We start from the raw sequence: 9,254 nt of genomic DNA on the forward strand, positions 1-9,254 counted from the left end.
GTAAAATCCTCAGCAGAATCCAACTCCCAGAGTCAGTCTAGAGGCTCCAGTGTACAGCTCTAGATTCCAACCCATTACTCAATGATAACAGCTGGGCTTTCTTACCAGGACTGAGATTCTGCAGCCAGAGCCCACACTCACTGGAAGCTCTGCACAGACCCACTCACTGATCCTTCAGGGTACAGGGTTCAGCCTCCCTGTGATCAGTCTCCCGAGCTCAGAGTTCCCTCAGCACTGTCAGCATTAACCTGCTTGTATTCAGCATGATGCCAGTCACCACCTAGTCTCAGTTCTCCAGGTCTCTGTAGAATCAGTGCTGCTCTTAAAAATCTGGCTGCACTTCTGCTTTCAAACTCTTTCTGCTTCAGAAACTCTGTACATTTCCTGGATACGCCTTCTGTCCACTTCAGAATTTACATTTGTTACAGCTGGGTGTTTCCTGCAAGATAACAACAAATTCATCAGGAAAACCAAGAGACAGCTCAAATGTACAAGGACCTACTCCGGCAGACAGCCCCATCTGCAGGATGGGGAGACTCTCAGTGTTAAAACACACAATACCTCAACAGCTTTTATTATAGAGCTGATTTTCCAGGCAACTTTTCTTGGTGGACATATTGAACTTTATTTACAAGACAGCAGCAGCAGCTACACTGTGCATCAAACTTTATAACTAAAGAAGAACTCTTTCCTAGAGGTTCCCCACACTGCTAACTCATTGGTTTACACAGATCGTGTGATCTTACAACACAGGATCATTCTTAAAGCTGCAGTCCTATGTTTATCAAAACTATAATTTCTATATTCCTCCACCTTTAACTTTTCTGTGCATTTTGCATTTACAAGGGTATTTATCTTAAGACATTACAATATTTACACAGGTCATGAAATTACAAGTTCAGTCTTTCAGGTGGTTTCCTGATCCATGTGGAATGTCGCGGCTCCAAGACTTCTGATTCTTTTGTAGGAAACACATTCTCTGGAACCACATTAACATCAGGTACCTCATTAGGCACATGCAGTTCAGTATCTTCCACTCCGACAGTGACATTGGGCATGTCTGTCCTTGGTTGAGCAACTTCAACAGGAACCACAGGTTCAGCAATGGTTACAGGTGGAACATCATTTTGTTGGGGTATCTCCCTTCTTCTTAAATGATCCACGTGCTTACAGGTGATCCAGCCCTCCACTTCCATGTGGTACGACAATGGTCCGTTCACAGAGCTTACTTTACCAGGTAACCACTTTGATCCTCCACCGAAATTTCTTACATATACTGCTTCTCCAACAGGAAATTGTCGCTCATGACTATGCAAATCATGAGTCGCTTTTTGGTTCCCTTGACTTTTCTCCACCCTCCCCTCCAAATTGGGAAGTATCAGGCTTGGTCTTGCTCGAAGATGGCACCTCATCAATAACTCTGCATCCTCTTTCTACAGGTCTTCTCCTTTCTACCACAAAGTTTAGTCCCAGCCTTCTTTGTGACTTCACGGTCAGCCAGACTTCTCTCAGGTGAAATCTCAACTTGTCTGAGTTCGGTAGTTGAGCTACTCATGACTTCATTATCTACTCTCATCTTGGAAAGTTCTACAACTTTTCCTTTCAAGGCCTCTTTAGCTTCATTCAGCTGATTCTTCAGCTCTTTGGTCTCCTTCTTGTATCTGTTGTCTTCATCCTGGAGCCTTGAACATTTCTGTATCTTCTCTGCCAACTGGTTCTTCAGTTTGTTCAGAGTGACTTTAAATCCTTCCTGTTTCTCTTCATACATTTTCAGAGGCACAAACTTAGACCTGAGGGACTCTTGTAGTGTGTGAACAGGTTTTCCTTTACTTTGCAAAGTTCACTTGCTTCATCTAAAATTCTGTAAATCAGCAGAGTCTCCTTGAGTTTCTTCTGCTGTTCTTCCATGTCGTTGTTTAAGACAGTCTTCATTTCTTCAGGTTACTGGATGATTACACACCTCTTTTTCATCCAGTTGCAGTCCTTGGACTCTCCAGGCTCTTTCTGAAGTGCCTTGCCTTGTTCATTTTACAAATCAGGATCTCTTCCTGCTTCCCTTTGAAGTCTCAATGGTCAATCAAGTTCCTCAACCAATTTTGGCCTAGCAGGCTTGGTCCTCTACCTTCTAATATCATCACTGATAGATGCACTGTTTGGTGTCTATAATGAACTGGGGTTGGCCAGGCTGCAACGGCGCTGCAGGGAGAGAGTGGACTAACAAATGCTCCTCTGTCGTTTCTGGAGAAGGCATCCCATTAAAAAAATTGCGAGGTCGCGGACTGGCTAAGCAAATGAAATGGCCAAACAATACCTGAACATTGCTCTTACAGAGTATGTTAGTGGGTAAAGCTCATGAGGTTTATCCTTCACTTTCAGAAGAGGTATTGGTTGATTATGATGCAGTACAAAAGGCTATTCTTAGTGCATATGAGTTAGTCCCTGAGGCATACAGGCAGAAATTTTGGAATAAAAGGAAACAGCATAGGCAGACCTATATTGAGTTTGAGAGGGTAAAGCAAAGTAGTTTTGACCATTGGATATGGGCATTAAAGGCAATGACATTGTATGAAGATCTGAGAGAAATAATGCTCTTGGAAGAATTTAAAGATTCACTTTCACCAGTTGTTAGACCAGAGGGTTAAAACAACTAGACAGAGGTGGCCGATGATTATGAGCTGGTCCATCACCCATCTCCATCATCCCCACAAACCTGAGAAGGATAGAAGATGAGAAGGTGAAAGGAAGGCAAGTAGCCAGGGAAGAGAAGGTACAGCTGGGAATACCCCAGAAAGGAAGGTTGCTGAGGGTGGAAGTGATATTCGAAGGCCTAAGTGTTTCCATTGTAACAAGGTGGGACATGTTTGTGCCGATTGCTGGAAGTTGAGTGGGAAATCCATGGGACTTATTAGGGTACTTTTTGAAAAATTCATTCATAGGATGTGGGCATTGCTGGCTAGGCCAGCATTTATTGCACATCCCTAATTGCCTTTGTTCAAGGACAATTAAGAGTCAACCATATTGCTGTGGGTCTGGAGTCATATGTAGGCCAGACTAGGTAAGGATGGCAGATTTCCTCCCATAAAAGACATTAGTGAACCAGATGGGTTTTTTAACAACAATCTGCAATAGCTTCATGGTCATCAACAGACTTTTAATTCTGGATTTTTATTGAATTCAAATTTCACTATCTGCCATGGTGGGATTCAAACCCAGGTCCCCAGAACAGTACCCTGGGTCTCTGAATATTAGTCTAGTGACAACACCACTATACCACCACCACTTCCCCTTGGTAAGGGTGATTGAGGAAAAGGAGCCTTGACCGAAAGTACAACAAATCAAGTTGCAGCATTAACTGCAGCTCTGAAACAGTGTGAACACTGGTGTGAGTTAAGGAGAGGTGAATGAGATACGTGAGAGTTATGAAGAATTTGTGTTGAGGGGAAAAGTAACCCCTTATCCCTCAAATGAGGCAGCTAAACCTACAATCATACTTAGAGATACAGGAGCCACTCAAAACACTTTTGCTGGGGAAAGCATAACTTTTCCACCAGAGAGTGCATTAAAAGTCAAATTTTTAGTCGATGGTATTGGTGGGGAGTATTTACCTGTACCTTTGTACCGGATGCACTTGGAGTGTGACCCATTGTCTGGGACAGTGATGATAGGGGTTGTTCAGCAGTTACCCATTGACGGAGTTGATTTACTCCTGGGGAATGATTTAGCCGGAATGAAGGTAGTAGCTTCTCCCATAATTAGAGGAAGCCCAAGTGAGGTTAAAGAGATGGAGCAGTTACAGGAAATGATTCCAGGAATTTTTCCTTGGTGTGTGATGACCCGAGCAATGGCTAAGCAAAGTCCATTATCAAAGATCAAAGTGATAATATAGACAGATATTTGGCCGGCTGAAACCTTCTTTACAGACTTAGATAATCCAAAAGAGATGTTTAACAAATCTTCACTAGTTGAGGCTCAACAAGCGGATCCAGAGTTGAGTAAGGTAGCACAATCAGCCCAAACTGAGGCTGAGGCTAAGGCAGTTCCAGAATGTTATTGTATTAGAAATGGAATTCTAATGAGGAAATGGAGGTCTCCTCACAGACCTGCTATGTGGAGTGGACACTTGTTCATCAGGTAGTGGTATTGCTCAAATATCATAAAGAGCTGTTACGGATAGCACATGAAATTCCTATGGCAGGACATGTAGGGATACAGAAAATCCAAGCGTGGATAAACCGACAGTTTTTCTGGCCAGGTCTTCATAAGGATGTGGTGCCGTTTTGTAAAACGTGCCATATGTGTCAGATGATAGGAAAACCACAACGTGCAATAAAACCAGCACCCTTAATTCCTATACCAGTTTTTTGAGGAACCATTCAATAGTGTGTTAGTGGACTGTGTCGGACCGTTACCAAAAACAATAGCAGGACACCAGTATATCTTTACTATCATGGATATGACAACACGATTTCCAGAGGCCATCCCTATAAGGACCATTACGACTAAAGTAGTGGTACAGAAGTTAACTCAATTTTTTGCTAGATATGGATTACTGGTAGAGGTCCAGTCGGATCAAAGTTCCAATTTTATGTCTAAAACTTTTCAGAACATAACGAGTAGTTTGGGTATAAAACAATTAAAGTCCACAGCATATCATCCACAAACACAGGGAGCTTTAGAGAGGTACTATCAAACTCTCAAAACAATGATTAAAGCATATTGTCATGAATATCCCCATGATTGGGACAAAAGACTCGATTTTCTTTTATTTACTACCCGAGATTCATCAAATGAATATAAGACCATAAGACATAGGAGCAGAAATTAGGTCATTTGGCCCATCAAGTCTGCTCCACCATTCAATCATGGATGATAAGTTTCTCAACCCCATTCTCCCGCCTTCTCCCTGTAACCTTTGATCCCCTTACCAATCAAGAACCTATCTATCTCGGTCTTAAATACACTCAATGACCTGGCCTCCACAGCCTTCTGTGACAATGAATTCCATAGATTCACCACTCTTTGGCTAAAGAAGTTTCTCCTCATCTCTGTTCTAAAAGGTCTTCCCTTTACTCTGAGGCTCTGCCCTCGGGTCCTAGTCTCTCCTACTAATGGAAACATCTTCTCCAAGTCCACTCTATCCAGGCCTTTCAGTATTCTGTAAGTTTCAATCAGATCCCCCCTCATCCTTCTAAACTCCATCGAGTATAGACACAGAGTCCTCAAACGTTCCTCATATGTTAAGCCTTTCATTCCCGGGATCATTCTCATGAACCTCCTCTGGACCCTCTCCAGGGCCAGAACATCCTTCCTGAGATATGGGGCCCAAAATTGCTCACAATATTCTAAATGTGGTCTGACCAGAGCCTTATAAAGCCTCAGCAGCACATCCCTGCTTTTATATTCTAGTCCTCTCGAAATAAATGCCAACATTGCATTTGCCTTCCTAACTACCGACTCAACCTGCAAGTTAACCTTAAGAGAATCCTGGACTAGGACTCCCAAGTCCCTTTGCACTCCAGATTTCTGAATTCTCTCCCCATTTAGAAAATAGTCTATGCCTCTATTCTTCCTACCAAGGTGCATGACCTCACGCTTCCCCACGTTGTATTCCATCTGCCACTTCTTTGCCCATTCTCCTAACCTGTCTAAATCCTTCTGCAGCCTCCCCGCCTCCTCAATATTACCTGTCCCTCCACCTATCTTTGTATCATCTGCAAACTTAGCCAGGATGCCCTCAGTTCCTTCATCTAGATTTTCTACTGGGTTTAGCCTTTTTGAATTAAATTACGGACATGAGATAAGAGGTTCTCTGAAATTAATCAAAGAAAAGTTTTTAGGAGAGAGGGATGAATCCTCTAAATTAGATTATGTGTCTGTTCCAGGGACAGCTCACGGGAGCCTGAAAAGTGGCTCAAGAACATCTAAAAGTTTCTCAAACAAAGATGAAAGACTGGGCAGATAAGCAAGCTGCGACCTGAACATTACAACCAGCGGATGAAATGTTAGTATTATTGCCTTTACAGGGTGAACCTCTGAAAACACTGCTCAATGGTCCATACAAGGTAATTAAGAGGGTTAGTAAAGTAAATTATTTGCTAAATACACCAGATCGTAGGAAAAAGAATCGGCTGTGTCATATCAATACGTTAAAACGATAAGATCGTAGGGAGGAAGGTAGGAAAGAGCAGGTCTGTCAGGTTGTAAGCGTAGTGGAGGATGAAAGAGACAGTGAGATTGAGGTAGAAGGAGGTTTAGACAGTTCACAAATTGAACCTTCTACTATCCAGTTCACTAACACTGAATTATTAGGACAGTTAGATACCATATTTTCATACTTAGAGGTTGGACAAAGAGAGGATCTAGTGAGGTTACTAATAGAATTTAAAGGGATCTGTAGGGATTATCCAGGGTCTACAACTTCAGCCACACATGATGTGGATATAGGGGAATTATCTCCTATAGAGCAACATCCTTATTGGTTAAGTCCAGAGAAACAGGCAGAGGTGACAGCAGAAATTCAGTATATGTTAGAAAATCACCTAATTGAGCCCAGTCAAAGCAGTTGGTGTTCTCCAGTAGTGTTACTGCCTAAACCTGATGGGTCAACAGATTCTGTATAGACTACAGAAAGGTTAATGCGGTAACAAAAATGGATTCCTACCCAATCCCAGGCCTAGAAGATTGCATTAACAGGGTTGGCAGTGCCATGTTCTTTATTAAGTAGATTTGTTGAAAGGATACTTGCAAGTGCCTTTAATGTCATGAGCTAAGGAGATATTGGCCAGAATTTTACATTCGGCATGTGGGCGCGTGCCCGACACGCCGGAACATAAAATGACGCGAACTCACACGATATTTCGCTCGGCGGGCGTGTGCCAGAGTAAGCTGCGCACCTGTCGATAATTGAAAGGCCTATTAATGCCATTAACAAGGTAATTAAGTTGAATTTTACGCTGCCCGTCCAACCTTACAGTTGGCGGTAAGGTGAAAAGACCAAGCGGCCTTTACATTTTTTAGGAAATCTCATCCACGAGGGGAATGAGGTTTCCTAAAGCTATTACAAAGTAAATAAAAACTTTCTTTTGAAATTAAAAACCTGTCCCATTTAATGTGACACAGTCACATGAGGGGACATGTTTCATTAAATTTTTAATGTCATTATTAATTTTTTTGATATGCGTTTCAATCTCCCTGAGGTTGAAGCGCTCTTTCAGGCGCACGTGCGAACTGCGCACTGGACGCGACTCTCCCTCCTCCCCCTGCCTGCACAGGCAGCGCTCAACGCTACCGCTTGCAGTCCACGCAGGACAGGTATTAATCGGCCCACCCGCATGAAATCGTGGTGTGGAGCCGATCACGGGCAGCGGTCGGCTCCCTGACCGTCCCTGCCTTCTCCCGCCGAGTCCACACGCTGAATGTAAAATTCTGGCAATTGGCTTTTGTCACACTAAATGGGCTGTACCAATGTTGAGTTATAACATTTGGACTAAAAAATGCTCTGGCCACTTTAAAAAGACTAATACATCAGGTGATCACTAATGTTCCTGACTGTGTGGTTTACTTGGATGACGTATTGGTTTATAGAAAAACAATTTAAAACGACTGGAAGCCTTATTTAAACAATTACAGTCAGCAGATCCAGTAATAAACCTTGCAAAAGGTGAGTTTGCGAAAGCGTGAGTAACTTATTAAGGGCATGTTGTAGGGCAGGGACAGTCTTGCCAAGAACAGCGAAGGTACAGGCTTTGATGGAATTCTCTGTTCCTAAAACTAGATGGGAAATCATGAGATTTTTAGGGATGTGCAGTTTCTATTGTAAATTTGTGCTAAACTTCAGCACAATAGCGGCTCCGCTAACCGATTTATTGCAAAAAAAAGCAAAGGTGGTTTAGTCAAGAGAGTGCCAGGCAGCTTTTGAGAAGCTGAAGGTGATTCTAACTAATGAACCAGTATTAGCCACCCTTAATTTTGCTAAACCCTTCAAGCTGGCAATCGACGCTGGCGACTTGGGGGTGGGTGCAGTCTGATTGCAAGAAGGTGAGTCAGGCAAGAGAAACCGTTGGGGTACTTTTCTAAAAAAAAGTAAATTAAATCGGCACCAGAAGAGATACTTTACAGTAGAAAAGGAAAGCCTGGGATTGTTACATCCTTTAAATGTTTTGAGGTATGTATCCGTCATGGCAGTAAAGACACATTACTATAAACTAACCATAACCCTGTTGTCTCTGTGGGTAAATTTAAGACTCAGAATGACAGACTGTTCTGATGGATCTTGCTAATACAACCTTATAACTTGCAGATTGTTCCTATTGCTGGACACGATAATATAATTGCTGATGCATTATCAAGAATGTAAATTATTTAAAATTGTCTGGAAAGTAAGAAAGTCAGAAAACTGAACAGATTCTGTATAAAGAGTGAATGGCTGAGTGAGTGCATGTTGAATTCTGTTTATATGTTGTACATATCATTTTCTGTACACGTTGCGAAGAAACACATTTGGAAATGGTGTCTCATTTCTTAAGGGTGGAGGCATGTTAGAATCATACCTCTCAAGATTGAAGTTTTCTTTTACAAAATGGAAGGATTTGGCATGATCTGGATGCTAACCTGGGATTTTTTTTAAAAGAAGGTTGTAACTTCACCTTGGAACTGTAGACAAGCAGGCCTCTTCCAAGAAATCACCTGACCTATATGGTACTTGAGAAACAGTTGTTTATTTATTTGGACTGCATGTCATGAAGCTATTAATGTATATAATATTATTGGAAAATATTTTTATTTTAAAGTAGCGGTTTAGTCTGCGGGTGTGTCTTAATTGGATTAAAGACAGCTAGTCTCGGTGCTTTGAAGTGTACTAGTTTTGAGATGTAAGAGAGATAGAGTGCATTTGCATTTTTTTGAATAGAGCATTCAAGAAGTGGGGTGAAAACTGACACCTATCTAGCAGATACCAAGCAATATGTTTATATTACTAATAAAATTGGTACTATGAAAGGGGTTTTATTGTTCGAGAGGACTAGTTCAGAGGTTGGTGATACAATGAGAATTTACAGTCAGTGGATTGTGCTACGTATAACTTCAGCAGTGTTGTGTGTGCAGGACAGAGGCAATGTAAGATCAAAGCCTGTAAGCCTACCACAGTGTCTGCAAGGGACCAAAGTGAAAGGAACCTCGCTTTAAATTTGTAAGGTGAAAACACTTTGCCTGGTGTCTGGTTAAGTTTATGGGTTGCTGTTGCCATAATGGAGATT

General features: G+C 42.0%; 1 protein-coding gene across 2 annotated transcripts in view; it reads right to left on the minus strand.

Annotated features, from left to right (window-relative positions):
* The window catches only part of dram2b (DNA-damage regulated autophagy modulator 2b), a 101,469-nt gene extending 101,228 nt beyond the window's left edge, over positions 1 to 241 (minus strand). For both annotated transcript variants that reach the window (XM_078546898.1, XM_078546897.1), the window contains exon 1: positions 106 to 241. The gene's annotated coding sequence lies outside the window, so the exon portion shown is untranslated. The remainder of the gene's footprint in view (positions 1 to 105) is intronic.
* Between the last annotated feature and the right edge of the window lie 9,013 nt (positions 242 to 9,254).

The sequence above is a fragment of the Cetorhinus maximus genome, chromosome 8 (genome assembly GCF_964194155.1).
Source record: "Cetorhinus maximus chromosome 8, sCetMax3.hap1.1, whole genome shotgun sequence".
NCBI lineage: Eukaryota > Metazoa > Chordata > Chondrichthyes > Lamniformes > Cetorhinidae > Cetorhinus > Cetorhinus maximus.